Source organism: Sceloporus occidentalis, unplaced genomic scaffold (assembly GCF_023333645.1).
Source record: "Sceloporus occidentalis isolate IW3139 unplaced genomic scaffold, rSceOcc1.0.p SCAF_21, whole genome shotgun sequence".
In the NCBI taxonomy this organism is placed as follows: domain Eukaryota; kingdom Metazoa; phylum Chordata; class Lepidosauria; order Squamata; family Phrynosomatidae; genus Sceloporus; species Sceloporus occidentalis.
Window position 1 is genome coordinate 14,359,535 of NW_028317001.1, and position 27,210 is coordinate 14,386,744.

General features: G+C 44.1%; 1 protein-coding gene across 1 annotated transcript in view; it reads right to left on the reverse strand.

The window, feature by feature from the left end:
• LOC149301645 (uncharacterized) overlaps positions 1–14,212 on the reverse strand; it is a 337,309-nt gene extending 323,097 nt beyond the window's left edge. Inside the window, exon 1 of the mRNA XM_089484339.1 lies at positions 14,154–14,212. The gene's annotated coding sequence lies outside the window, so the exon portion shown is untranslated. The remainder of the gene's footprint in view (positions 1–14,153) is intronic.
• Between the last annotated feature and the right edge of the window lie 12,998 nt (positions 14,213–27,210).

The window sequence follows — 27,210 nt, forward strand, 5'->3', positions numbered from 1 at the left end:
AATCCTTCATCCAAGGAGCACCAGACTGAAGTCACCATGGGACAGTCTCAATGTTTCAGGCAAGAAGCATCAGCCTGAGGTCGCAATGTGCCAGTCTCATTCAGGGAAGGAGCGCCAGCCTGAAATCACAATATGTCATGAATACTTTTATTCATGCATTTATTCATTTGGGATTCTAGGTTTACTTTTAGATTAGAGTTAAGAGAGATGGGATTTATGGTGGGTTAAAATAATATGTTTTCATATGTGCCTTAATAGAAGATACAGCACGCCCGCGCCATATGCGGGTGCGCTTTACGCGGCTTGAGCATACGAGATCAAGCCGCGGGGCGCACACAGGGCAAAAGGGGCGGCACGTCCCATTCAATTGCATGGGCGCACGTGCCTGTTGCACCCTGCGCGCCACTGCGCCACCATGCACAAGCCCCATTGTTTACAATGGGGCTTGAGCATAGGCGGAATTTGCCTTACGCGGAGGGATCCGGAACGGATCCTCGCGTAAGGCGAGGGCCCACTGTACTAGAAAAAGGTAGAGAGATCATGGCTAAAGAATGTGATTGTTTGCTAGGATTGGAATGTGTGGGAATCATCCTTCTAACAGAGGCTTGAGTTTAAAAGACTGGTCTCTGTAAAAGGAGGGAGAACATAGAGAGTTATTGGTATTGTTATATTGTATTGTGTTGTTATGTGTTTATGCTTACTATATTTTTATACGGTATCATATTAGATTAGGATTGATGGGGTTTCATTATATATATATATATATGTATATATATATATAGTTAAGCCATAATGTTAATTAAAACTGTTGTGTGGCTGAGTTCTGTGGTCCAAGGAGATAGGTGCAGTGGTTGGGATAAGGAACATGAGAGCTTAATAGTTTTTAGAAACGCTGCCACAATCCCAGATGGGAGGACACTGCGCAGGGAAGGGCTATCCAATTAATTAGCTTTATTGGTTAATGGGGTGGCGTTAATTTATGGTTATAAAAGTGATATAACTATACTTTCATTCCTGACAAAAAGTCACTTCTGTTGTATGTATCTTCTTCAATAAAAGCTGTTCCTTTTTCAAAGTAGTGCCTTTTGTGTTGCAAGACGGGCTGCACTTAGGACCCTGACAGATATCTCTCTCCCCTTCCATTCACCCTGCTATCCCAAAAGGGCTGGAGAGCATACCAAACCAACCACAGAACCTTCCCCTGCTCTTGTTTAATGCCAGGTCAGTCAAAAATAAAACACACATAGTCCATGATCTCCTACTGGATGAAGAGGCTGACCTGGCTTGTTTCACAGAGACCTGGCTGGGTGATGATAGCTCAGCCACCTGGGATCAGGCCTTACCAGCCGGGTTCTCCATCAGTGAGCAGGTAAAGGGAGTGACTTTGGTCCATGAAGACAATCTTGCTTTGGCCAGGATACCTATCTGTAAGATGGACCACATCGAATTTATTTACCTCAGCTTAAAGACTAGGGAAAGTCTAGGGATTGTGTTGGTTTACCATCCATCCCATTCCTTAACAGACTCTCTAGCAGAGCTGACACAACTGGTCTTTGAACTGCTGCTGGATTCACCTAGGCTTTTAGTCCTGGGCGACCTCAACATCCCCCTCGATGCCCCTCCTCAGCATGCGCAGGGATTGCCAGGGCCTAGATGCTGCTGCTTATTCCACTGGGGGCCTTTGTGGGAAAGGAAGGTATGCTTTGGGGGTTCAGTAGCCTCCCCTTCCTTCCTTCCTTCCTTCCTTCCTTCCTTCCTTCCTTCTTTTGAGGAGACCGCAATGGAGCCCAAGGTGCAGAGCTGGACTCAGGAGAGAAAGGCAGGAAAGGAAGGCTCTAGTTTGGAAATATAGCTCTCTGTATCCTGTATGTTTGTGTGTTTCTGTGCGTGTTTGCCTCTGCTTTTCTTATGGCTAGGAATGGAGCTGAGGACTGAGGAGAGAAGAAAGGGTCAGTTTTGTGCAAATGCAGAACTTCTGTGCATCAAAGAGTCCAATGTGTTGAAATAGCAAAGAACTTTATTGAGAACACATAGAAATTCAGTGTTTAAGCAAGAACTGCCCACTCCAATCCAAACAATACATTAAAACCCCAAAACCTAAAACTCCACCCTCTTCCAAACGTAGCCCCCACCTCCAATTCACACAGTCTCTGCCCCACAGGTAACAAGCCCCCCTTTGCCATTCCCAGAAACTAACCCTTTCTGTTAATACCTGCCCCCAACTTTCTTCAGCCAACACCCCACACATTGCAAAAGCTATCATTCCCATAACTATTCTAGACATCTATAACAAATCCCAGCCCCCGAACTACCGAACCTATACCATGACTCACAATCTCCAGCCAAATTTACAACCCAAAGTAATTATGTATACTATTAGCTATTAAAACCTTAAAATAACAAAATACAACTTTAGAACACAAACAGACATATCGACACACAAAGCTTACAAACAAAACCACAAGGGCCTTTTCTTAGCACCACTGGATTGAAAATATATGTTTTGTATTCATTATTGACAAAAATAATGTTAATTCATTACTGGGATTTGTCTGGCTTCTCTCCTGTGTGGATTCTCTGATGCTTGACAAGGACTGACTTGTAAGCAAATTTTCCCCCACAATGCTGACATTTATGTGACTTCTTTCCTGTGTGGATTCTTTCATGACTGACAAGTTCTTCTGTAAACAAGGAAAATGACAGACAAGACAATCTCAGCATTAAGAGAGGAAGATGTTACCCCAAGATTTAGCCCCACGTTCACCCCTCCCTATTTCAGATTAGATTAATAAAGTTGGTGTGAGAGACCTGAGCATGACCCTGTTCTGGATGCCCCCAAATCTATATAATGTTTGTATTCTTACTCATAGGAGCTACCAAAGAAGAGACTGAGGGAACTTTGATGAGGGAATCAGTGGAAGCAGATAGTCAAAGGACTGCTGAAAAACATATTCCATTAAACATGGTTTGCAGTAAACTCCTGCGACTGTGAGAGGGTCTCTCTGGTCCTTTTTCCAGGCAAAGCATTTTTCGAGGCAAAGCATTCTCTGAAGATGCCAGCCACAGATGCTGGCGAAACGTCAGAAAGAAACTCTGCCAGAACATGGCCACAGAGCCCAAAAAACCCACAAAAAACTGTGTATGCCGGCCATGAAAGCCTTCGACTTTACATATCATAAAAACATCACAAAGTATAAACATTCCAGTTACAGTAATCGCAGGGCAGTTATGCTGTTATGACTGGAAGTAAACATATATGCAATTATAATTATATATACACACTGATGTTGAACAGAACGTGGGCGGTGTATACATGTGCAGGTGCGTCCATGTGCATGCTTATGTACCCGCATATTTCTCCATGCGTTTGCTTAAGTTTAAATTGTACGCAAGTAGAAGAGTATATATAAATGTGTGTGTGTGTGTGTGTATACGTGTGTGTGTGTGTGTGTGTATATATAATCCAACATATATGTGTACATGTGCTTGCATCTCTCTCTCTCTCTCTCTCTCTCTCTGTGCGTATATATATATATATGTGTGTGTGTGTGTGTGTGTGTGTGTGTTTAAATACGTGCGCATACACATGCACATGTTCAGACAGGTATCTATGGATATGTATAGGTGTATCTATGGATGTTGTATGCAAGATCTATAGACTTGAAACATTATATGGGCATGGACAGGGGGAGCGTGTCCCTGTTAGTGCTCTTGGACATCTCAGCGGCCTTCGATACCATCGACCATGGTATCCTTCTGGGACGCCTGAGGGAGTTGGGAATTGGTGGCACTGCTTTGCAGTGGTTCCGTTCCTACCTCTCGGGTAGGTCCCAGATGGTGGAGCTGGGGGACTGTCGCTCCGATAGGAGGGCCCTGGCATCTGGTGTCCCTCAGGGAGCGATTCTGTCCCCTATGCTATTCAACATTTACATGAAGCCGCTGGGAGAGATCATCCGGAGACATGGGGCGCGGTGTTATCAGTACGCTGATGACACCCAGATAATTTTCTCTATGTCTCCGACTGATGCAGTAACTAAGGATGGCATCTCTCCTCTAGATGCCTGCTTGGCGTCGGTAATGGGCTGGATGAGGGAGAACAAACTCAGTGTGAATCCAGGGAAAACGGAAGTACTGGTGATAGGTTCCCCGGTTTCTGGTGGTGAGATCTGTCACCCGGCCCTGAACGGGGTCACGCTCCCCCTGAAGGACTCGGTGCGCAGCTTGGGAGTACTCCTTGATTCGTCGCTCCAGCTGACTTCTCAGGTGGGTGCGACGGTCAGGAGTGCCTGTTATCAGCTTCAGCTGATACGCCAGCTGCGTCCCTACCTGGACCGAAAGGACCTAGAGTCTGTTGTACATGCTTTGGTAACCTCTCGATTGGATTTCTGCAATGCGCTCTACATGGGGCAACCCTTGTACCAAACTCGGAAGCTGCAATTGGTGCAGAACATGGCAGCCAGATTGGTCGCTGGTAGCTCCAGGTCGGACCATATAACACCTATTTTAAAAGACCTTCACTGGCTGCCTATTCGCTTCCGAGCTCAATACAAGGTGTTGGTTTTGACCTATAAAGCCCTAAATGGCTTGGGCCCAGGGTACTTGGAGGACCGCCTCTCCCCATATAATCCACCCCGCACACTCAGAACATCCGGGACTAAATTGTTGGAGCTCCCTAGGTCTAACCTTACCCGGACCTCACAGAGGGCTTTTACTACTGCTGCCCCTTTACTTTGGAATAAGCTCCCTGCAGAGCTTTGTTCCGCCGCCTCATTAGCTGTTTTTAAAAAACAGCTGAAAACATATCTATTCCGGCTGGCCTTCCCACCTTAATTTGTTTGTCTATTCTTCCTGCCCCTTCTTTCCCTTCTGACCCTGGATCGATGGAACTTTTTTGCATTTTCCTTCTGCCCCTGATATGTGTATTTTCCTATTTTACTGTTTCCTGTTCCTGTTTTTTGTAGTAATGGTTTTAACTGTTATATTGAATTTTTAATCTTGTACTGTAATGTTTTTATAAATTTTGTAAGCCGCCCTGATCATTTCCATGGAAGGGCGGGGTAGAAATAAAATTTATTATTAATATATATATATATATATATATATATATATATATTCATAAAGGTATAAGTCTGAGTGGTCTTAGATAGAGATGCCTCCACATATATACATATATGAATATGCACAAACACACATGCACACATCCATCTGTTGTTGTCCATTGTTCTGGTTCCGTGTTCCAGGTGATGCTGGAGAAGAGGCCCTGCCTCCAGCGGAACCAGAGGCTGCAGGCGATGAGGAGAGGGACTCCTTGCCCAATGCATCGCTCTCCTGGAGAGCCAGCACCAGGAAGGTCACAAAGGCCCCATTCCCACTCCCTCATTTGCCCTGGATAGAACTGGGCAGATCCGGGTGCCCCATAACGAATCTCCCCAGAAACATGTTCCTACTACCCTTTACCTCAATCAGGGTAATCTACCCCTGAACTTGACCCAATCATGACCGGAGCTGAGTTCATATTTGTCGGCAACAGGGAAGAGCCGGTTGTTTTCAAATGGAAAGGGTCCATAGTCCGCTTTCAGAAAAAACGCACTAAGGGGGATTTGCCCTGGATCTCTTGTGCAAGCCCCTGACAGAGTTGTGTTAAAATTGGCACAAGTGTGAACTTCCAACTTTTAAACTGGTTTGGGAACCAGGGTAAAATGTAGTCTGAATGGCCTTATATTTAAGGGTGAAGGAAGCAAGAAACAACAAGCAAAGTCTAAACACTTCCTTTTACCATTGCAGCGTTGGAGCGTGTCGCCACCCTTGAACTGTCAATCACTCAACTGCAGCAAGGCCAGGAGCAGCAAAGAATGTGGCTAAACAACTCCGTGTGTGGCGTTTCCAACAACAATGATGTGGGTCTTCCTTTTCTTATTTTCAAATTTCTTATTACACTGGGATATTACCATGATAGTATTTAAATTACCAAATATCGACCAAATATTAACTATTAATTTAACGGGATTTTATTACCCTTTTCTTCAAATGTTTTAAGACAACTCCATTCCATTTCTAAATCTTCTTTTGATTTCCCTCTTAGTAAAGCAGATACTACATCCATATTTCTAGCTTCATGTATCTTAATCAACCAATCTTCGATAAAAGGATTAATTGTAGATTTCCAAACTTGAGCAAATAAGATCCTTGCACATGAGACCATATATAAAACAATTCTGTTGTATTTTACTGACTTTATGTTGTGTGTTAAGGTTAGTAAAAATAAATTGGGTTCAAAGGGAATATTTATATCCAGAATGTTTTGGATGCTTCCATGAATCCTTTGCCAGAATCCTTGAGCTTTAATGCATGTCCACCAATATGAAAGAAGCTTCCCTCGGGTTCCCCGCATTTCCAGCACTTAGTATTGACAGTTTTGTATATCTGGTGGGTTTCTGGGGGGTTAGATACCACCTGTATAACATTTTGATATCATTTTCTTTATAGTTTTGGCACAGAGTGAATTTATTTGTTCCTTTCCACGATTTTCCCCATTCCTCTATAGCTATAGTTTTATTTATATCACCTGCCCATCTTACCATGCTGTGTTTAATAATTTCATCTTCTAGATCTCTTTCTTTGAATAGTTTATAATATTTGGATATGTGTTTACCTTTTTTGTCCATCATAATTTTATCTATTTCATTGTTATCCATCGTTAACCCTGCCTTAAAACGATTGTTTAATTGGTTCTATAAAAACCAATCCTTCATGTTTCCTCTTTCATTAAGTTCTTCCATAGATTTCATATTGTATTTTCCTTCTGGTGTTTTCTTTATTAAATCTCCGTATCTTAGCCATGGAGTATCTTTGTTCTTTGTTCTATTGTAATAGGCTTCTTGCAATGACACCCAAAATAGATGTCTCATTTTATACCATACTTTAAGCAATGATCTTCTTATAACATGATGGTTAAAAGTATTATCATCTTTTGGTTTTGTATACCACATATATGCATGTATACCAAGATTCAGGTTAGCTTTTTCTATATTCAATAAATTATTGTTTTCTAATTTGAATCATTCTTCTAGTCATTTGAGACAAGCTGCATAATAATACAGCTTAAAGTTTGGTAAGTTACATTCCCCCTTGAAGCAAAGATCATTTACTAAGGCAACCATAACAGTTTCGACTCCGTATCCCATCCTGAGGCCAGTTTGAAATGGGTCCAGATAATCTGTTTCATCCAAGACCACTTGGAGATGAAGAGCAACTGCCCTCTCAATCATATTGTTTAGAAATGGGAGACTGGTCTGTAATTGTTCATCTCCAAGGGATCTAGGGAGGGCTTTTCCATAAAGGGCCGTAGCACCACTTCTTTTAAGCATGATGGAAAATAGCCCTAACTAAGAGATGCATCTATGATATATTTCAGGTGATATAAAAAGGGCAAGGGTTGGGAGGGCAAGTTCTCCTCTTCACACTTACAAGGAGCTTGTCCACATCCTCAGTACTCAGATTCAAATTGATCCAGTATGATCTTACTCAGGGACACCTCACTTACAGCCTCTGCAATAATGCTGATGTCCAATTTGGCTCTTATCTGAGAGATATTATCTGTGAAATAGTCATTTAAAGCATCAATGTGAGCTGTGGAAGGCTCTAATAATGGGTTCTGGGAGGAAGGTGCCTGAAACAGGTCCCAGATCCCCCCCCCCCCCCCCGACTTCAACAGTCCCTTTATGCTTCTCTTCCCTTGGCACTTTCATTCCTTTATTCCTTCCTTCTCCTCTTTTAACATACATTGCTTCAAGGGGGTCCAAGGCCCTTTCAGCGTGATCCCAGAACCATGAGATTCCCCCAAATGAATGAGGGCTCTCCCCACTTCCCGCCCTCAGAGCAGCCTCAGGGGCTGAGAGTCTGCATGCGCAGATGCCCCAAAGACCCCTTCTCAGCATGCGCAGGGATCGTAAGGCCTTTGCTGCTGCCGATGCTTATTCCGCTGGCGGCCTTTGGAAGAAGGGAAGGACTACGGCCTTTTTTCTTCCTTCCTTCCGGAATGGAGCCCAAGCTGTGCAGCTCGACTCAGGAGGGAAAGGCTGGGAAGGCTCTGCTTTGTACATATAGTTCTGTCTCTCTGAGTATATATGTGTGTTTGCCTCTGTTTTTATGGCTGGGAAAGGAGCTGAGGGCTGAGGAGAGAAGAAAGGGTACATTTTGTGCAAATGCAGAATTTCTGTACACCAATGAGTCCAGTGTGTTGAAACAACAAAAACTTTATTGCAAACACATAATCAGAAATTCAGTCTTTAAGTCAGAGCTGCCCTCCCCAAACCAAACATTAAAACCCCAAAACCTAAAACATCACACTCGTCCAAACCTTGCCCCCACCTCCAATTCCCACAGTCTATGTCCCACAGATAACAAGGCCCCCTTTGCCATTCCCACAAACTAGCCCTTTCTGTTAATGCCTGTCCCCAACTTTCTTCAGCCAACATCGAACAAATTCCAAATGCTATCATTCCCATAACTATTCTAACCAGCTGCAGCCAATCCCACCCCTCTGTTTAACTAACCTATTCCACCACCATGATCCCCACTCAAATGTATAAACGAAAGCAATAATCTATAATAAAGGCAATTAAAATAACAAAATATAATTGAAAAACATAAACAAGCATATGGACACACAAACCTAACACACGAAATCACAAGGGCTTTTTCTTATCACCACAAGATTTAAAATATATTCTTTGTTTTGCTTCTTGATAAATATAATGCTAGTTCATTTCTGGGATTTTTGTGGCTTCTCTCCTGTGTGGACTCTCTGATGTCTCACTAGGTTTGACTTCGAAGAAAAACATTTCCCACAATGCTGGCATTTGTATGGCTTCTCTCCTGTGTGGACTCTCTGATGTCTCACTAGGTGTGCCTTTGAAGAAAAACATTTCCCACAATGCTGGCATTTGTGTGGCTTCTCTCCTGTGTGGACTCTCTGATGTCTTTCTAGGTTTGACTTTGAAGAAAAACATTTCCCACAATCCTGGCATTTGTTTGGGTTCTCTCCTGTGTGGACTCTCTGATGTGCCAATAGTTGTGACTTCTGAGAAAAACATTTCCCACAATGCTGGCATTTGTATGGCTTCTCTCCTGTGTGGACTCTTCGATGCATGACAAGGACTGACTTGTAGGCAAAACACTCCCCACAATGTTGGCATTTGTATGGCTTCTCTCCTGTGTGGACTCTCTGATGTCTCACTAGGTGTGCCTTTGAAGAAAAATATTTCCCACAATGCTGGCATTTGCATGGCTTCTCTTCTGTGTGGACTCTCTCGTGGCTGACAAATTCTTCTGTAAAGGAGGACAATGACAGACAAGACTGAATCTCAGTGTTAAGAGAGGAAAGGGTTACGCCAAGATTTAGCCCCACGTTTATCCCTCCCTATTTGAGATTAAATTAATAATGTTGGTGTGAGTGACCTGAGCATGACCCTGTTCTGGATGCCCCAAATCCATATAATGACTGTATCCTTACTCAGAGCTACCAAAGAAGAAATTGAAGGGGAACTGTCATGAGGAAATCAGTAGAAGCAGATAGTCAGGCATTTGAAAAATATTCCAATATATATATGTAAAAATACTTTGATTGAAAAGTGGCATCATTTCCTGTGAGACTGCCATAGAGTCTTGAGTCAGAGCACATGGCATGATGCAAGCTAACTGCAGAGGATGCTTCATGCTGTGTGGCACCAGGACATGACTCACAACCAATACAGTATACAGCTCACATGCGGATTGATGTGGGTTGGAGTTGTGTGTACAAGAGATTGTGAAGTTGATGGAAGTTGGAGAGGAGAGCTGGTACATATTTGTTTTCTATTGCAACTCAAGCTAAAGAACCTCCAAGGACTTGGAGGAAATCAACTGGGTCTGTGAGTTATTTTTAAGTGTGGAGAGTGGTTAATGCATTGCCAATGCCTATATCTGGAGATTTGCTACTGTACTCTGCTATGTTATTATTGAACTCTGGGAGTGTCGCCTTCAGACTGTGCTATACATTGGCTTTGAATGGGACCAGAATTCAGACCAGAATTCAGAGCCAAGAAGGACCTGAGAGCCAGTGTGATAATCCTTTCTGGCTGAAGTATTTCCACCAAGCACCCATTTCATTTAATTCAGTTTCAGACAATTCTTTCCCCACCCAGGAAACATGCTAAAGCAATTCCAAGTTATGGAACAACTTGCCGGAGGAGATCCGTCTTAACACCACCTTGGATGCTTTCAAGAAAGGACTTAAGACGGATCCCTTCCGGCAGGCTTACCCAGCTGACCTCTTGTAAAGAACTTAAGGAAAAATCCCACTTCTGATCACAAATGTGCATTTTAAATGATGTTTTTATTTGTCCCAAACTGAGTTTTAAGCATTTTATTGTTTTACTGTGTGTAAATTGGATGCTATTGTTGTTTTGTGGCTATTTTACGGTTGTAATACCGCCTCGCTCCATTGAGAGAGGCGGGTAAATACAAATAAAACTTATTATTATTATTATCAGTATAATCTGTGAGGTTGGTGGCTGCCTCCCAATCCCCAAGGCCCCTCTCCTGGTCCTTCCCAGAGGTCCCTTTCTCTCCGCACAGAGCTAGGCGATCCTGGCTTTGCTCCTGCCTCCCCCTCCTGGCTCCCATAGGCCTAGAATCATAGAGATGGAAGAGACTACGAGGGCCATCCAGTCCAACCCCATTCTGCCATGTAGGAATCAAAGCATCCCTGACAGATGGCCATCCAGCCTCTGTTTGAAGATCTCTAAGAAAGGAGACTCCACCAAAATCTCAGAGGGAGTTTGTTCCATTGTCGAACAGACCTTACTGTCAGGAAGTTCCTTCTAATGTTGAAGTGGAATCTCTTTTATTGCAGTTTGCATCCACTGTTTCGTGTTCTAGTCTCTGGAGCAGCAGAAAACAAGCTTGACATTCCTTCAAATATTTAAACAGGGCTATCATATTACCCCTTAACCTTCTCTTCTCCAGGCTAAACATCCCTAGTTACCCAAGTCGTTCCTCATAGTTTCCAAATCCTGCACCATTTTAGTCGCCCTCCTTTGGAGATGCTCCAGTTTCTCCACATCCTTTTTGAATTGTGGTGCCTAGAACTGGACACAATATTCCAGGTGAGGCCTGACCAAAGCAGAATACCATGGCACTATTACTTCCCTTGATCCTGACACTATACTTCTATTGATGCAACCTAAAATCGCATTGGCCTTGTTAGCTGCCGCATCACACTGTTGACTCATGTTCAACTTGTGGTTTACTTGGACTCCTAGATCCCTTTCACACGTAGTTTCATTCAGCCAGGTGTCCCCCATCCTATATCTGTGCCTTTCATCCCCCTCTTAAGCCTGATCCCTTTCCCTTTTTCCCTCTGCTCTCCAACCTTTCCTCTTGCCCATCTGCACTGCTTCAGTATTTCACCTTCACCATCTCTTTCCTGCCTTTCTGTTTTTCACATTCGCTCCTTCGCTCGATCATAGACACACACCTATTTATGTGATGCATAAAAGGGACACTTTGAAGCTCATTTGTTGAGAAAGGCAGGATAATCCATATACAAATTACTCATTGGGAAAGGCAAAGCAAGGGGGCTGGGACCTGGGCTTCTGTTTTGGTGAGGATCAAGCACCAGGGAGCAGTATTAAGACATCTCTAAGACAGGGATGGACTACTGTTGGGGATTGGGGGCGTCACATTGGCCCCCTGGGGATCTCAGGGTCAACCACACATTGTATTGCCTTAAAATAGGAATAAAGTTTTGTGCCTCAGTATCCCATTGCATCCCTTTGGGGAAGTGAAGCAGAACCTCAAAAGGCTGGAAGAGGGCCAAAAAAGGAAACATACTCAGAGATGTGCTACCATTTCAATGAGAAATGCATTACTAGTAATCTCCATGCTGTATTCCTACAAAATCCTAGGATTGGTGAGATATCTGGGGGCAGAACTTAGTTTCAGAATTAAAAAGTCCTTTGCTTCCACCAAAAGGTTTATTGAGAAACTCAGGCAGAAGGGTCCATTAATAAGTCTAAGCTGTCTCTGAAGTGTCTAAACCTTTTCCCTCCGTCATTAACTACCTTCACACTCCTCCCTTTTCCTCCCCTTCAGCCCCTAACCAGCCTGGCTGCCAAGGTACCGCTTGCCTTCTTCTTTCACCGTTCACATACGACTCTCCCCCTGGGGGCATGTCTTCCACCCAAAACTCACAAACCAGTCAGCTAAGAGCCTCCACAACTGCTTCCCTTCCCCGAAGCCATTCTAGGCCCCATTATACTTACCAACTACTTAAAACTACTAGCATTTAAACTACTAACAATCCCCCGTAAACCCTAATACCATTCTGGATGAACCACAGAACCTGCTTCTGACAATTGGCAGTTTACAATACAGTATTTAGAATCCTTATAAAGTGGAGAGCAATAGTGCCTCACTAAACTACTAATTCAAATATTCTACAGGATGTTGCTATCACAATTAAACTACGCTTCAAAGGGATCTAGGACTCCTAGTAGACCACAAGTTGAACTTGGACCAACAGTGTGATGCGGCAGCTAAAAAGGCCAATGTGATTCTAGGTTGCATCAATACGAGTATAGTTTCTAGATCAAGGGAAGTAATAATGCCGCTCTATTCAGCTTTGGTCAGGCCTTACTTGGAATAATCCTGTGTACAGTTCTGGCCTCCGAAATTTAAAAAGGATGTTGACAGGTTGGAACATGCCCAGAGGAGGGCAACCAAAATGGTGAAGGATCTGGAAACCATCAAGCCCTATGAGGAATGGCTTAGAGAGCTGGGTATGTTTACCCTGGAGAAAAGAAAATTAACAGCGGATATGATATCCATGTTTAAATGTTGGAAAGGGTTGTATTGAGGATGGAGCAAGCTTGTTTTTTGCTGCTACAGAGAAAAAGAGACACCACAGTGGATGCAAACGACAGAGAAAGAGGTTCCACCTAAACATTAGGAGGAACTTTGGGACAGTAAGAGCTCTTCGACAGTGGAATATACTTCCTTAGAGTTTGGTGGAGTTCTCTTCTTTGGAGGTCTTTAAACCAAGGCTGGATGGTGCTTGGAATGTATATTCCTGCATGGCAGAAATGGACTGAACTGGATGGCCCTTGTTGTCTATTCGAACTCTGTGATTCTATAATGCTAATGGATTCCGGTTCCTTACCCACAGAGGCCACATTCTGATAATTCTCCATCATTATATAATTGTACATAAGTCTCTGCTTCTTCGTCAACAGTTTCCATTCATCCTCAGTGAAATATACTGCCACATCCGCAAAGGTCACCTGCAACAGAAAATAGCCCTCATCCAGAGAGTGACTAAGCTAAAGGGGAGGAAAGCACACGGTGCATCCAAATAGTATTTGATCACTTTAGAATTCAGTCCAGGAAATAAACTTTAAATTCTGTCAGCAAAATAAAAGCTACTGCCTTTGAGATCCAGTTTGTCTCGAATCTTTTTAATATTAATACACAATATAATTTAGACCATGGCTGGGATATTGATGATAGATTAGGATACTGACTATCCCAACACATACAGTACATTTACCCGACAATGAATTATGGTGCATTTAGACATTTCTTGACACATTTCAGAAGCAAACATCATTTATAATAACAGTTCTGGGGAGCACTCTGGGCTTGAGGGCCATTGGGCCCACCCCATATTAAGATCCAGAGATGTTCTCCCATAGCCCCCAATATTTCACAGATTGTAAAAGCAAGACACATGTGGACAAGCAACCCAGAAGGCAGTAAAGATGGCCAAAGTTGTTTATGAGGAAGATCACACAAGCTAGGAAGGGCACAGCAGTTTGCCTTTGCATCAGCCTCCTGGGAAGGGCCATATCCTGCCTCCTTCTTTCCTCTCCTCTCCCCACTTTTGAGTTGGTGAGGTGCAAACTCAATTGCACTCAGGAACTGAAGAGAGCTGAGAACGGGAAAATTGGTAGGAGGAGAGGGCAACCGGGAAATTTTTAAAAGCCCCTGAAGTAGTGGGGTGACACAGGATTAAGCAGGACTTTCTCTGCCAAACTGGGACAGTATCGTATCTGCTTCCTTTCATAAACTGGCCCAGCAATGACACAGATGAAGCTAATAGGATAGTGACTCACCAAAGAGCTGTTGTACCTCGGCATCCTCTTTCTGTTGGAGCCCAACTCCCTCCACTTGGCCTCTGTGTCAGCCATCAGGTGGGCAGGGGGTCCTGGTGGCCCTGCACTTGGTCACTTACAGCAAGAGAGGCCCCAAAGCCGGGTCCAAGGGGTCCAAGATGAAGTTCCTGAGAAAAGAGACCAGGGTTAGGATTGGCTTGGCAAGAAACACTGCAGCACTCAAAGACACAGAGAACAGCATCCTGCTGGTTACATATGCAGGTGACATATGCCTCCTTTGGGTCAATGCAGAGGTGGGCATCCCCTTCCTCCCATCTGGACCTAGCACAGATTCACTGCAGCTCTCATACACAACAGATACTCCATGCCTTCTTAGAGTGATGGGGGATTAAGGGATGAGGAATTTAAGATGGCCCTGTTAATGTCCCATAGCTAGATGTGAAATGAGTGGCCATGGAGGGCAGAAGGTGACAATGCCTAGGAAGCTCCTCTGAGTCCCAGCCCTAGGAATGAGTGGCAGGAGTTAGTCCAGGGGGTTGAGGGGGCCTCCTTTCGCAAAGGTGGAGGCAAGGACTGGTGGGACCCTCCCCAGCTAGGGCCCAAAGGGAGGGTCTCTTTCCCCACCTCTCTCTCCCAGCCCCCAAAGCCCAGCCTCCCCACTGGCCCTGAGTCCCCTGCCTCCCCTTCCTTAGAGCCTCACAGGCCCCTCCCTCCCTCCCTCCCTCCCTCCCTCCCTCCCTCCCTCCCTCCCTTCCCCCCAAAATGGAGGATCAGAGGCACAAAGGGACACACAGTCCTCTTTTTGGCCCATGGAACCTGGCCTCCTTCTCGCTCTGGAGCCTCAGAGAGAGAAAGAGGAACCTCTGTTCTGTTGGGGTGTGTGGAAAGATGCGCTGTGTCCACCACAACCACCTGCAGAGTTGAACCACATTGACAGGACGCCAGGGAGAAGGAATCTGTGGAAATGTCTGCAAAGGTATTCTGGTCAAGAAGGAAATATTCCTTCACCACTGCAAACGGACATGAGCTCCAGGCTTGAGAAATAACTACAGAACAAGCCTTCACTCTTCATGAGGACTTTAATCTTCGTTTGCAATATTTACAATATATATATATATATATATATACACACACACAGACACACACACACACACACACAGTGTATTGGACAACCGTCTCTAATACACACTATTTACACCAACCAACAATAATAACACAACCTGTGATGCAGCCACAGTAACACCATCCACAGAGAGGCAGTTGCTCTCACACACCAACTGTCTCACTCTGTCTCTCAGTGACAGTTAGGAAGGACAGTTGACAGTTGCATCAACATTCCGATGATGCACTGTTCGAATGCTGACACATATAACTGCCACTAGAGCTGTATATAACTTGCACAACAGCCCCACCTAGTGGCCAGATCCATGTCATTTCCTGACATGTTCAACTGAGGCTTCAGAGAATGTTCCGGAACATAGATTCATAGAATTGGAAGAGACCACAAGGGCCATCCAGTCCAACCCCTGCCATGCAGGAAATCTCAATCATAGCATTATTCCCCACAGTCACAAGCAGCACAAAATGTCTACCAGAACACAAAATGGCTGACAGAAGCAAAAAAGTCCACCGGGACACAAAATGGCCTCCAGGACACAAAATGGCTCCCTCTGCCTCACTGCTTGGCAGTTGGCAGTTTGAGGCCTTCAGAGAACTCAAAATGCAGGATGAAAGGGCCCCAAAGTCGGAAGGGACCCCAAACAGGATTTCCAAACTTAACAACACCTAAAAATTAACCTGATGCTTCCATTGAAGTAGAAACCTGATCCTTCTCCCTCATTACAATCAATAGTGAAAGATATTAATATTAATATTAAGAATGCCCATTGTCCACAACTCAGCTGAGGTCTTGACCGGTCAGGGAGGCCAGTCCAGCTGCAGGTGGCCTCCGTCCGTCCTCCTTTCCTTCTGCATTCCTCCTCTTTTCCCCAGCATCAGCCCCTTTCCCAAGAAGGCTGCATCCGCACTATAGAAATAAGGCACTTTGACAACGTTCTCAGTGCTAGGGAATCCTGGGATTTTACCTTTGGGACACTTAGCCTTCTCTGCCAGAGAGCTCTTGTGCCACAACGAACTACAAATCCCAGGATCCCATAGGATGGAACCAGGAGAGTTAACACACTTTAGAACTGGATTATTTCTGCAGTGCAGATACAGCCTGAGTCGGTTTCAAATGGGCAGAAGCACCTATGTCTTGTTTTTACCCTCCTAATAATGGTTTTCCTTTAAAAAAATAAGTAGTTTGTTTTAGTCTCTAATCCTTATTTTTGTTGTTCTTGTTTGTTTCTATGTTTGTTTGTTTCATTCTTGGTAATTTGAGTTATTCTGGTCTGTCTCCTTCCTTCTTCACTGAAAATCTATTAATAAGGAAACTGGGGAGGCTTTTAAAACCTCCCAAAGGAGCCACTTTTGGCCTTTTTTGGGGAACTAGCCTCCTCTTAGAAGCCAAAGCCCAATAATTGTGAAGAATAAGAATGAGGCTTGTATTAAAACTATCCTCCCCATTTCTGATCCCTTTTAAAACCCATGTTCCCCAGAAGGAGAAGAGCTGCGTAAGAAAACCCTCTCAGAAAAGAGACACAAAAGACACCCAAAGAGACACACTTCCTTCCTTTTGGCCCTTGGAGCCTGGCCTCCTTCTCTCTCTGGAGCCTCAGGAGAGAAAGAGAAGCCTCTGTTCAACTGAGGCTCAGAGAAGGTTCCGGAACATTATTCCCCACAGTCACAAGCAGCACACAAAATGGCCTCTGGAACACAAAATGGCCACCTCTGCCTCAGCGCTTGGCAGTTGGAGGCCTTCAGGGAACCCAAAATGGAGGATGAAAGGGGCCCAAAGTCAGAATGGACCCCAAACAGGATTTCCAAACCTTGGCAACACCTGAAATGCCAAACTAAAAGTACATTCCCAGAGTTCCAGAACACTGAGCCATGGCAATTGCAGTGGTGCAAAACAGGAATGCCCAGGGAGGTGGCATTGATGATGATTAAGGGGTGGTGGCAGCCTGATAATATCATCATCACCATCACCATCACCACTTCCATTGCTCCAGTGTGAGAGCCACCATTAAAAGCATTAAAAACCCACTTGGGGATCCGATTCACACTCTCCCTCCTTCAGAGAGAGTGGCCCATGCCTGGAAGGCCTGCTGGGCCTCCTTCCTCCCCTCCATGGGGGCAGTGGCCAAAGCAAAGTAGACCCAAGCCAGGCCCAGCCAGCCCTCAGCACAGCAGTGAATCCTACCGCTTCCAGGCCTTGTCCCTCTGCTGCCACTCTACTCTACTCTACTCTACTCTACTCTACTCTACTCTACTCCCTCCCTCCCTCCCTCCCTCCCTCCCTCCCTTCCTTCCTTCCTTCCTTCCTTCCTTCCTTCCTTCCTTTTCTCTCTGTCCCGTTCTCTGCTCCTCACTCATTCTTCCGCACGCAGACCTAAATAGAGAGGCAGAAGCTCCTCCCCTTCTTCATTCTGGCCAATGGGGGAAGAGGAGCTGGAAGACCCCGCCCCCTGCCCCACCCTCACAGGCTCCTCCTGCGGTTAATATGGAAGGCAGGCAGTGTCGCCAACAAGCCTCGAAGATAATTCCCCGAACGTTTGGCCAAAACTCACCAAATCCCCCCAATATCTCACCAAATACTTATTTCAACTCTCAAAAGTACCATTAAAACCAACCACCAAAATCACACCAAAGGCTCTGAAAAGGACCCATTTTGGTGTGAAAGTCACCAGATTGGCAACACTGAGGGACCCTGGAGACCCAGCCACACGGACACTGGCCAAAGGCACACATTCCCAAAGCCTAAGACCCATGAGATGGCAACACTATGCAGGGTTTTGTGTATCTTTTCAGAGAGGGTTTTCTTATTACAAAGCTCTGCTCTTTCTGGGGAACATGGGTTTTAAAAGGGATCAGAAATGGGGAATATAGTTTTAATACAAGCCTTATTATTATATATCATAAAAAATTGGTCTTTGGCTTCTAAGAGGACAATTGCCCCCCAAACAAGGCCAAAAGTGGTTCCTTTGGGAGGTTTTAAAAGTCTCCTCAGTTTTCTTATTAAGACATTTTATGCATGAAGGAAGTTGACAAACCAGACCATCATCTCATTTTACCAAGAATAAATAAAACAAACAACAACAAAAATAAGGATTAGACAGAAAAACAAAGTGCTTATTTTTTGAAAAGTAAAACCTTTATTAAGAGGGGAAAAACCAGACTTGGGTGCTTCAACCCTTTTACAACCAACTCAGGCTGTATCTGCACTGCAGAAATATTCCAGTTCGAAACTGCATTAACTCTCCTGGCTCCATGCTGTGGAATCCTGGGATTTGTAGCTTGTTGCAGCACCAGAGATCCAGAGCCACCCCAAAATAAGCCTGTCCGGGGCTCTCCTGGCCCTCCTTTGCTTGAGAATACTATCTCAGGGAGTCTCTATATTAGAGCATCAGGAAAACCTTTAGGTATTGTTAAGGTTGGGAATTCCTGTTTGGGGTCGCTTCCGACTTTAGGGACCTTACAATCTTCATTATGGGTTTCCTGAAGGCCTCAAACTGCCAACTGCCAAGTGCTGAGCAGAGGAAGCCATTTTGTGTTCTGGCAGACATTTTGTGTTCCAGCGGCCATTTTGAGACTGGCCCATTGTGACTTCATTCTGATGCTCCTTACTTGAAGCATGTATACTGTCCCATTGTGATCTCAGGCTGATGTTTCTTGCCTGAAGGATTGACTATGGCCCATTGTGACTTCAGGCTGATGTTTTATGGACTGAGACTGGCTAATAGACAGGACTATTGTGATTTAAGGCTTGTGCTACTTACCTGAAGGATTAAGACTGGCCCATTGCAACATCAAGTTGATGGTCCTTGCCTGAAGGAATGAGACTGGCCCATTCTGACTTCAGCCTGAAGCACCTTCCCTGAAGGATTGAGAATGGCCCATTGTGACCTAAGGCTGATGCTCCTTCCCTCTTGCATTGAGTCTGTCCATTTTGATTTCAGGCTGGTGCTCCTTACCTGAAGCATTGAGACTGCTGCATTGTGATCTCAGAATCATAGAATCATAAACTGGAAGAGACCACTGGGGCCATCCAGTCCAACCCTGCCATGCAGGAACTCTCAATCAAAGCATCCTCGACAGATGACCATCCAGTGTCTGTTTAAAGACCTCTAAGGAAAGAGACTCCATTGCACTCTGAGGAAGGAGTCTGTTCCACTGTTGAACAACAAACTGTCAGTTAGATCCTCCTAATGTTGAGGCAGAATCTCTTTTCCTGGAGCTTGGATCCATTGTTCAGGGTCCTGTTCTCAGGAGCAGCAGAAAACAAGCTTGCTCCCTCCTCAATGTGACATCCTTTCAAATATTTAAACAGGGCTTTCATATCACCTCTTAACCTTCTCTTCTCCAGGATAAACATCCCCAGTTCCCTAAGGCATTCCTTATGGGACATGGTTTCCAGACCCTTCACTATTTAAGTCGTCCTTCTTTGGACATGCTCCAGTTTCTCAACACCCTTTTTAAATTGTGGGGCCGAGAACGGGACACAATATTCCAGGTGGGGCCTGATCAAAGCAGAATACTGTAGCACTATTACTTCCCTTGATCTAGACACTATACTTCTATTGATGCAGCCTAAAATTGCATTGGCCTTTTTAGCTACCACATTGCACTGTTGACTCATGATGAACTTGTGTCTATTTGATTCTTAGATCCCTTTCACACGTATTTTCATTCATCCAGGTGTCCCCCATCCTATATCTGTGCATTTCATTTTTCTGCCCTAAATGCAGTTCCTTACATTTCTCGGTGTCGAATTTGATTTTGTTAGCTTGGGCCCAGCTTTCTTGTCTGTTCAGGTCATTTTGAATTTTGATCCTGTCCTCTGGGGTATTAGCTACTCTTCCTAATTTGGTGTCATCTGCAAATTTGATAAGTATGCCCCCATTTCTGTCGTCCAAGTCATTGATAAAGATGTTGAATAGAACTGGGCCCAGGACAGAGTTGGACACCCCACTGGTCACTTCTCTCCAGGATGAAAACGAGCCATTGCTGAGCATCCTTTGGGTTCGGCCAGTCAACCAATGACAAATCCATGTAACATTTACCTTATCTAGCTTGTTTCATGTTTTTGTTTTATATACTGTTTAATTTGGTTAACTGCTATTAAGGAACATAGCTATGAGATTCTATGATATGAAACCTTTTGATAAATGAACAGGTATTGCAATCCTATATATACATATTATCAGACATAACTCCCGAGAATGTTAGCCTTTTGGATGCCAGAAAGTTCCTCCCTTTCTTCAGAGCAAGAAGCAACACCTCAGCTGCCTTCTAGAAAATAAAGCAAAGAGTCTTCCAAAAGAACTGAAGCCTTGGGCAAGTCACACTCTCTCAGCCTCAGAGGATGGCCATGGAAACCCACTCTGAAGAAACCTGCCTAGAAAACCCTTTCAGAGACTCCCATAAGGTCACCATAAGACCTGGAAACAACTGGAAGGCAGACCCAAGAACAACATTGGGAAACAGGGGCAAGCCTTGCCTTGGGAAAGTGTAATGACTGGGCTCCAGTCAATGGAGGTCTTCTTCAGGCAGTAAAGGGAGGTTTATGCAAATGCAGAGTGACATCACTGCTACGGAAGGCTCTCTTGACCAATCAGAGAGCAAGATAAAGGTTCTTCTGGAAGCTTCCGTGAGAAGGAGATATAAGGCCTGAGAGACCAAGAGACAGTTGGGGGAATTGTGTCGGTTGGAGATCGAGAGAGAGAGTTAAAGAGCGGATCTTGGAAGTTAGTCTCAGAATTGGATACTTAGGTTTATTTAAGAGCTTGTATGAATTGAACATTATATACTTACAAATATTGTACCTGAAAGATTCTTAATATCTTGCATGACTTATATTTCAGTTATATTTTGTTATTTATAGTAAATATCTACTACTCAACGCTCCTTTTACACGTTTCTTGGATCGGTTGATGCTTGGGAAGATCAGTAAAGAAGGAGAAATAAGGTTCCTCAACTGGTCCCAGTGTAGGTTAAGGGAAACCCTTTTATAATTCACTGGATGATGGCAGCGTGATTTAAGGAAATTAAGGGTCTGCTGGGCTAAGAGCCATAATGTCTAAATGTCTAATTAACAATTTGTAAGACACTTTGATAGCCTTTTGGCTGAAGAGAGGGGTATAAAACTACTACTACTACTATTATTATTATTATTATTATTATTATTATTATTATTACAGGGGCGCAGTGAGTCAGTTGGAAAAGCAAATCTCACTCCAGAAAATAAAGGTATTTCAGGAGTTTGCACTCTAAGTCTTTCTGTAATAATAGCTACAAAACTGATAATAGCATTTGGGATATTTAGTTTTTTAATAAAATACTGTAGATTTAAATGCTGCTTTAAAAGCTCTTTCCATCTGCCAGCTTTGCTCTGGTTTTGGGGGCAAATGAGAAAGTGATGGGAGGGAGGGACTGCCAACAGAATTAGGAGATGCATTGCAGGCTATGGACAATTTGTGGCCAAGAAAGGTCCAAAAGACACGGCAGCAATAGTCCAGTTTCAGAGCGCTTTAACTGCCCTGGCCCAGTGCTAGGGAATCCTGGGAACTGGAGTTTATTGTGGCACCAGAGCCCTCTGACAGAGAAGGCTCAATGTCCCACAAAACTACATCTCCCACAATACCCTAGCACTGGGCCAGGGCAGTTAAAGCAATCTCAGATTGGATTATTGCTGCAGTGTGTTTTGGACTTAGGTGACCCTTGGCAAGTCACACTCTTTCAGCCTCAGAAGATGGCAATGGCAAACCCTCTCTGAAGAAATCTGCCAAGGAAACCCCATGTTAAGGTTGCCTTAGGGTTGCCATAAATTAGAAATGACTTGAAGACACACATGAAGAACAGGAAAAAAAGTCTGCACTTATTTCTCAGGTTGTACATGGGAATGGGAGGCAGTGTGGTGCAGTGGTTTGAGTGTTGGGTTACAACTCTGGAGACCAGGGTCCATTGCCCCCATCCACCATGAAACCAACTGGGTCTCTTGGGCAAGAAGTCACACTCTCTCAGCCTCAGGGAAGGCAATGGCAAACCTCCTCTGAACAACTCTTGCCAAGAAAACCCCAGGAGAGGTTCGCCAGAAGTCGGCAATGACTTGGAGCACTCCACAAAACACTACAAAGCCTCAAGAAAGAGACAGTGTGGCTTAGTGGCTGGAGCATTGGACTATGACCCTGGAGACCAGGGTTCAAATGTATTCTTAGCCACAGAAACCCACTGAGTGACCTTAGGCAAGTCACACTCTCTCAGCCTCAGAGGGAGGCACTTGCAAAACCACTTCTGGACAAATCTTGCCAAGAAAAGCCTGCGAAGGGCTTTCCTTATGGTCACCATAAGTCAGAAACAACTTGGAGGAGGCACACAATGACAAAAAGAGCAGTAATACCACTAACACAAGGCTGCTAGGAAGAAAGAAAGAAAGAAAGAAAGAAAGAAAGAAAGAAAGAAAGAATATGTGGGAGTTGTAGACCTCAGTTCATAGGGATTGGAGAGGCCTTACTGCAGGGCAGGGCTCCCTCCTCTTTCTGGCCATGTGGATGTTGGGAGATCCAGCCCAGGAAATACACTGTAAATCCCATTGGCAGTTTGCCCCAAATCCTTTATGAGGCCAAAAACCCCTTTGTTAGGAAGCGAACACTGAATATCTCAGGAAGGCTCTATATCTCCCAAGGCCCCCTCCCTCCAGGACCTCCTTCCACTCTTCCCCTCAGTCTCTCTCTCTCCCCTGAAGGCCTCAAACTGCCAACTGCCAAATGCTCAGGAAGAGGCAAACATTTTGTGTTCCAGCAGTCATTTTGTATTCTGGTGGCCTTTTGTGTTCCAGTGACCATTTTGAGTTCTGGCGGCCATTTTGCGTTCTGGCGGCCATTTTGTGTGCTGCTTGTGCCTGTGGGGAATAATGGTCTGGAACCTTCTTTGAGGCCTCAGTTGAACAGCCTCTCTCCTGAGGCTCCAGAGAGAGACGGAGGCCAGACTCCTTGGGCCAAAAGGAAGGAAGTGCGTCTCTTTGTGTGTCTTTTGTGTCACTTTTCTGAGAGGGTTTTCTTATTACACAACTCTGCTGTTTCTGGGGAACATGGGTTTTAAAAGGGATCAGAAATGGGAAGGAGAGTTTTAACACAAGCCTTATTCTTCTTCTTCACAAATATTGGGCTTTGGGAGGTTTTAAAAGTCTCCCCAGTTTCCTTATTAAGAGATTTTCAGGGAAGAAGGAAGGAGGCAGACCAGAATAACTCATATTACCAAGAATGAAACATACAAACAAACAAGAACAACAAAAATAAGGATTAGAGACTAAAACAAACTGCTCATTTTTTAAAAAGTAAAACCATTATTAGGAGGGTAAAAACAAGACATGGGTGCTTCTACCCTTTTTCAACAGACTTAGGCTGTATCTGCACTGCAGAAATAATCCAGTTCTAAAGTGTGTTAACTCTTCTAGTTCCATCCTGTGGAATACCGGGATTTGTAGTTTGCTGTGGCATGAGAGCTCTCTGGCAGAGAAGGCTAAGTGTCCAAAGGTAAAATCCCAGGATTCCATAGCACTAAGTGGTTAAAGCAGTGTCAAAGTGTCTTATTTCTATAGTGCGGATGCAGCCTTCTTGGGAAAGGGGCTGATGCTAGGGAAAAGCACTTGGGACCTCTGGAGGTTTCAGCAGTTGATTTATTGCTGCAGGGTTTCTTGCCAAGCCAATCCTAACCCTGGTCCCTTTTCTCAGGAACGTCATCTTGACCTCCTTGGATACGGCGTTGGGGCCTCTCTTGCTGGAAGTGACCCAAGTGCAGGGCCACCAGGACCCCTGCCCACCTGATGGCCAACACAGAGGCCAAGCGGAGGGAGTTGTGCTCGAAGAGAAAGAGACTGCCGAAGTACAACAGCTCATTGGTGAGTCACTATCCTAATAGCTTCATCTGTGTCACTTCTGGGCCAATTTATGAAAGGAAGCAAATAAAATACTGTCGGAGTTTGGCAGAGAAAGTCCTGGTTAATCCTCTGTCACCTCATTATTTCAGGGGCTTTTAAAAATGTCCCGGTTGCTCTCTCCTCCTCCCACTTTCCCCCTTCTCTGCTCACTTCAGTTCCTGAGTGCAATTGAGTTTGCAGCCTATTAACTCAAAAGTGGGGAGAGGAGAGGAAAGAAGGAGAAAGGATATGGCCCTTCCCAGGAAGCTGAGGCAAAAACAAACTGTTGTGCCCTTCCTAGCTTGTGAGAACTTCCTCTTAAACAACTTTGACCATATTCAGTGCCTTCTGGGTTGCTTGTCCACATGTGTCTTGCTTTTCCAATCTGCGAAATGTTGTGGGATATGGGAGAATATTTATGAATCTAAATATGGGGTGGGCCCAGTCGCCCTCAATCCCACAGTGCTCCCCAGAACTGTTATTAAAAATGACGTTAGCCTCTGAAATGTAGCAAGAAATGTCTAAATGCACCATAATTCTTTTGTGGCTAAATGTACTGTATGTGTTGGGTTAGTATCCTAATCCATCATCAATATCCCAGCCATGGCCTAAATTATATTGTTTATTTTTTTGTAATTTAGCTTTATTAATTATTTCATTTTCATTTCTAACATGTATTTCCCAAACAGTTCTAAAAACAAGTTCAATTACAGTCACAATTTCCAACATACAATACTCTCTTATCTTCTTTTCTTCTTTTTCTTCTTCACTTCCCAATCTGCTGTCTTTTGTGTGATATTTACCGTAGTCTTTCTGCTTCTTGCTAATATTACATACATTCCGTCTATTAATCAACAAATATTTTCCATATCCTCTCTCATGTTACTCCTTATTAACTTATAACAGTTTTTTCTATGGAAGAGGGGAACAAATGAGGGAATGTATGTCCACATGTATATCTCCAAATTATATTTAACAAAAAAGAGTCCTCTCTAACTTTGATTTCCTTGAATATATTCTTTCCCCTAGTTCCTATTTATAATGCCAGTTTGAGAACGCTTTAACTGCCCTGGCTCCGTGCTAAGGAATTCTGGGAAATGTAGTTTATTGTGGCACCAGAGCTCTTTCTGATAGAGAAGGCTCAATGTCTCACAAAACGTTTCTATTTGGCACAAAGCTTCCTGGACCCCCTTCATGTCAAAATAAATATCTTAAAGGTATTAGAAGGACTGAAAGATTCTTTGTTTGGTCCAATGGTAATTTTGAGAGTTGAAATAAGTTACAATTATTTTTATTCAATTAGGGTTATGTTTATTTGCAAAAGATCCGCCATATTAATAAATATATAAATACATCCTATTATTATTATGATTATTATTATTAACATTACGGGAACGTTACAGGGATTTTGACTGAATATTCCGTGTAATATTTGGGGGGGGGGGGATTCCGTGGATTTTGGTAAAACATGCCGGGAAATATTTTCGAGGATTGTTAGCAACACTAGTCCTGCCCTGCATTAAGGCCCCTCCAATCCCTCTGAACCAAGGACTACAACTCCCACATCTTCTTTCTTTCTTTCTTTGTTATTTTCCTTCTTCCTTCCTTCTTTTCTCCCTAGCTGCCTTGTGTTAGTGGTGTTACTGCTCTTGTTGTCATTGTGTGCCTCCAAGTTGTTTCTAACGTATGGCGACCCTAAGGGAAGCCCTTCTCAGGCTTTTCTTGGCAAGATTTGTCCAGAAGAGGTTTTGCAAGTGCCTCCCTCTGAGGCTGAGAGAGTGCTACTTCTTGCCTAAGGTCACTCAGTGGATTTCCGTGGCCAAGAGGGCATTCGAACCCTGGTCTCCAGGGTCATAGTCCAGTGCTCCAGCCACTGAACCACGCTGGCTCTTTCTTGAGGCTTTCTAGTGTTTTGTGGAGTGCTCCAAGTCATTGCCGACTTCTGGGGAGCCTCTCCTGAGGTTTTCTTGGCAAGAGTTGTTCAGAGGAGGTTTGCCATTGCCTTCCCTGAGGCTGAGAGAGTGTGACTTCTTGTCCAAGGGACCCAGCTGGTTTCATGGAGGAGTGGGGCACTGGACCCTGGCCTCCAGAGTTGTAACCCAACACTCAAACCACTGCACCAGACTGCCTCCCATTCCCATGTACAACCTGAGAAATAAGTGCACACTTTTTTCTGTTCTTCATGTGTGACTTCAAGTCGTTTCCAAGTTATGGCAACACTAAGGCAACTTTATAATGGGGTTTCCTTGGCAGGTTTCTTCAGAGATGGGTTGCCATTGCCATCCTTTGAGGCTGAGAGAGTGTGACTTGCCAAGGATCACCTAAGTCCAAAACACACTGCAGTAATAAACCAATCTGAGACCGCTTTAACTGCGCTGGCTCAGTGCTAAGGAATTCTGGGAAATGTAGTTTTGTGAGACATCGAGCCTTCTCTGTCAGAGAGTTCTGGTGCCACAATAAACTCCAGTTCCCAGGATTCCCTAGCACTGGGCCAGGGCAGTTAAAACGTTCTCAAACTGGACTATTGCTGCCGTGTGTTTTGGACCTTTCTTGGCTGCAAACTGCCCATATCCTGCAATGCATCTCCTAATTCTGTTGGCAGTCCCTCCCTCCCAACACTTTCTCATTTCCCCCCAAAACCAGAGCAAAGCTGGCAGATGGAAAGAGGTTTTAAAGCAGCATTTAAATCTGCCATATTTTATTAAAAGACTAAATGTCCCAAATGCTATTATCAGTTTTGTAGCTATTATTACAGAAAGACGTAGAGCGCAAACTCCTCAAGTACCTTTATTTTCTGGAGTGAGATGGGCTTTTCCAACTGAGTCACTGTGATGATCTCCGGTGGTCCAAGAAGCCAAACTGCGGCCCTGGAATAATAATAATAATAATAATAATAATAATAATAATAATAATGCTTTTATACGCCTCTCTTCAGCCAAAAGGCAATCAGAGTGGATTACAAATTGTTAATTAGACATTTAGACATGATGGATCTTAGCCCAGCAAACCCTTAACTTCCTTAAATCTCGCTGCCATCATCCA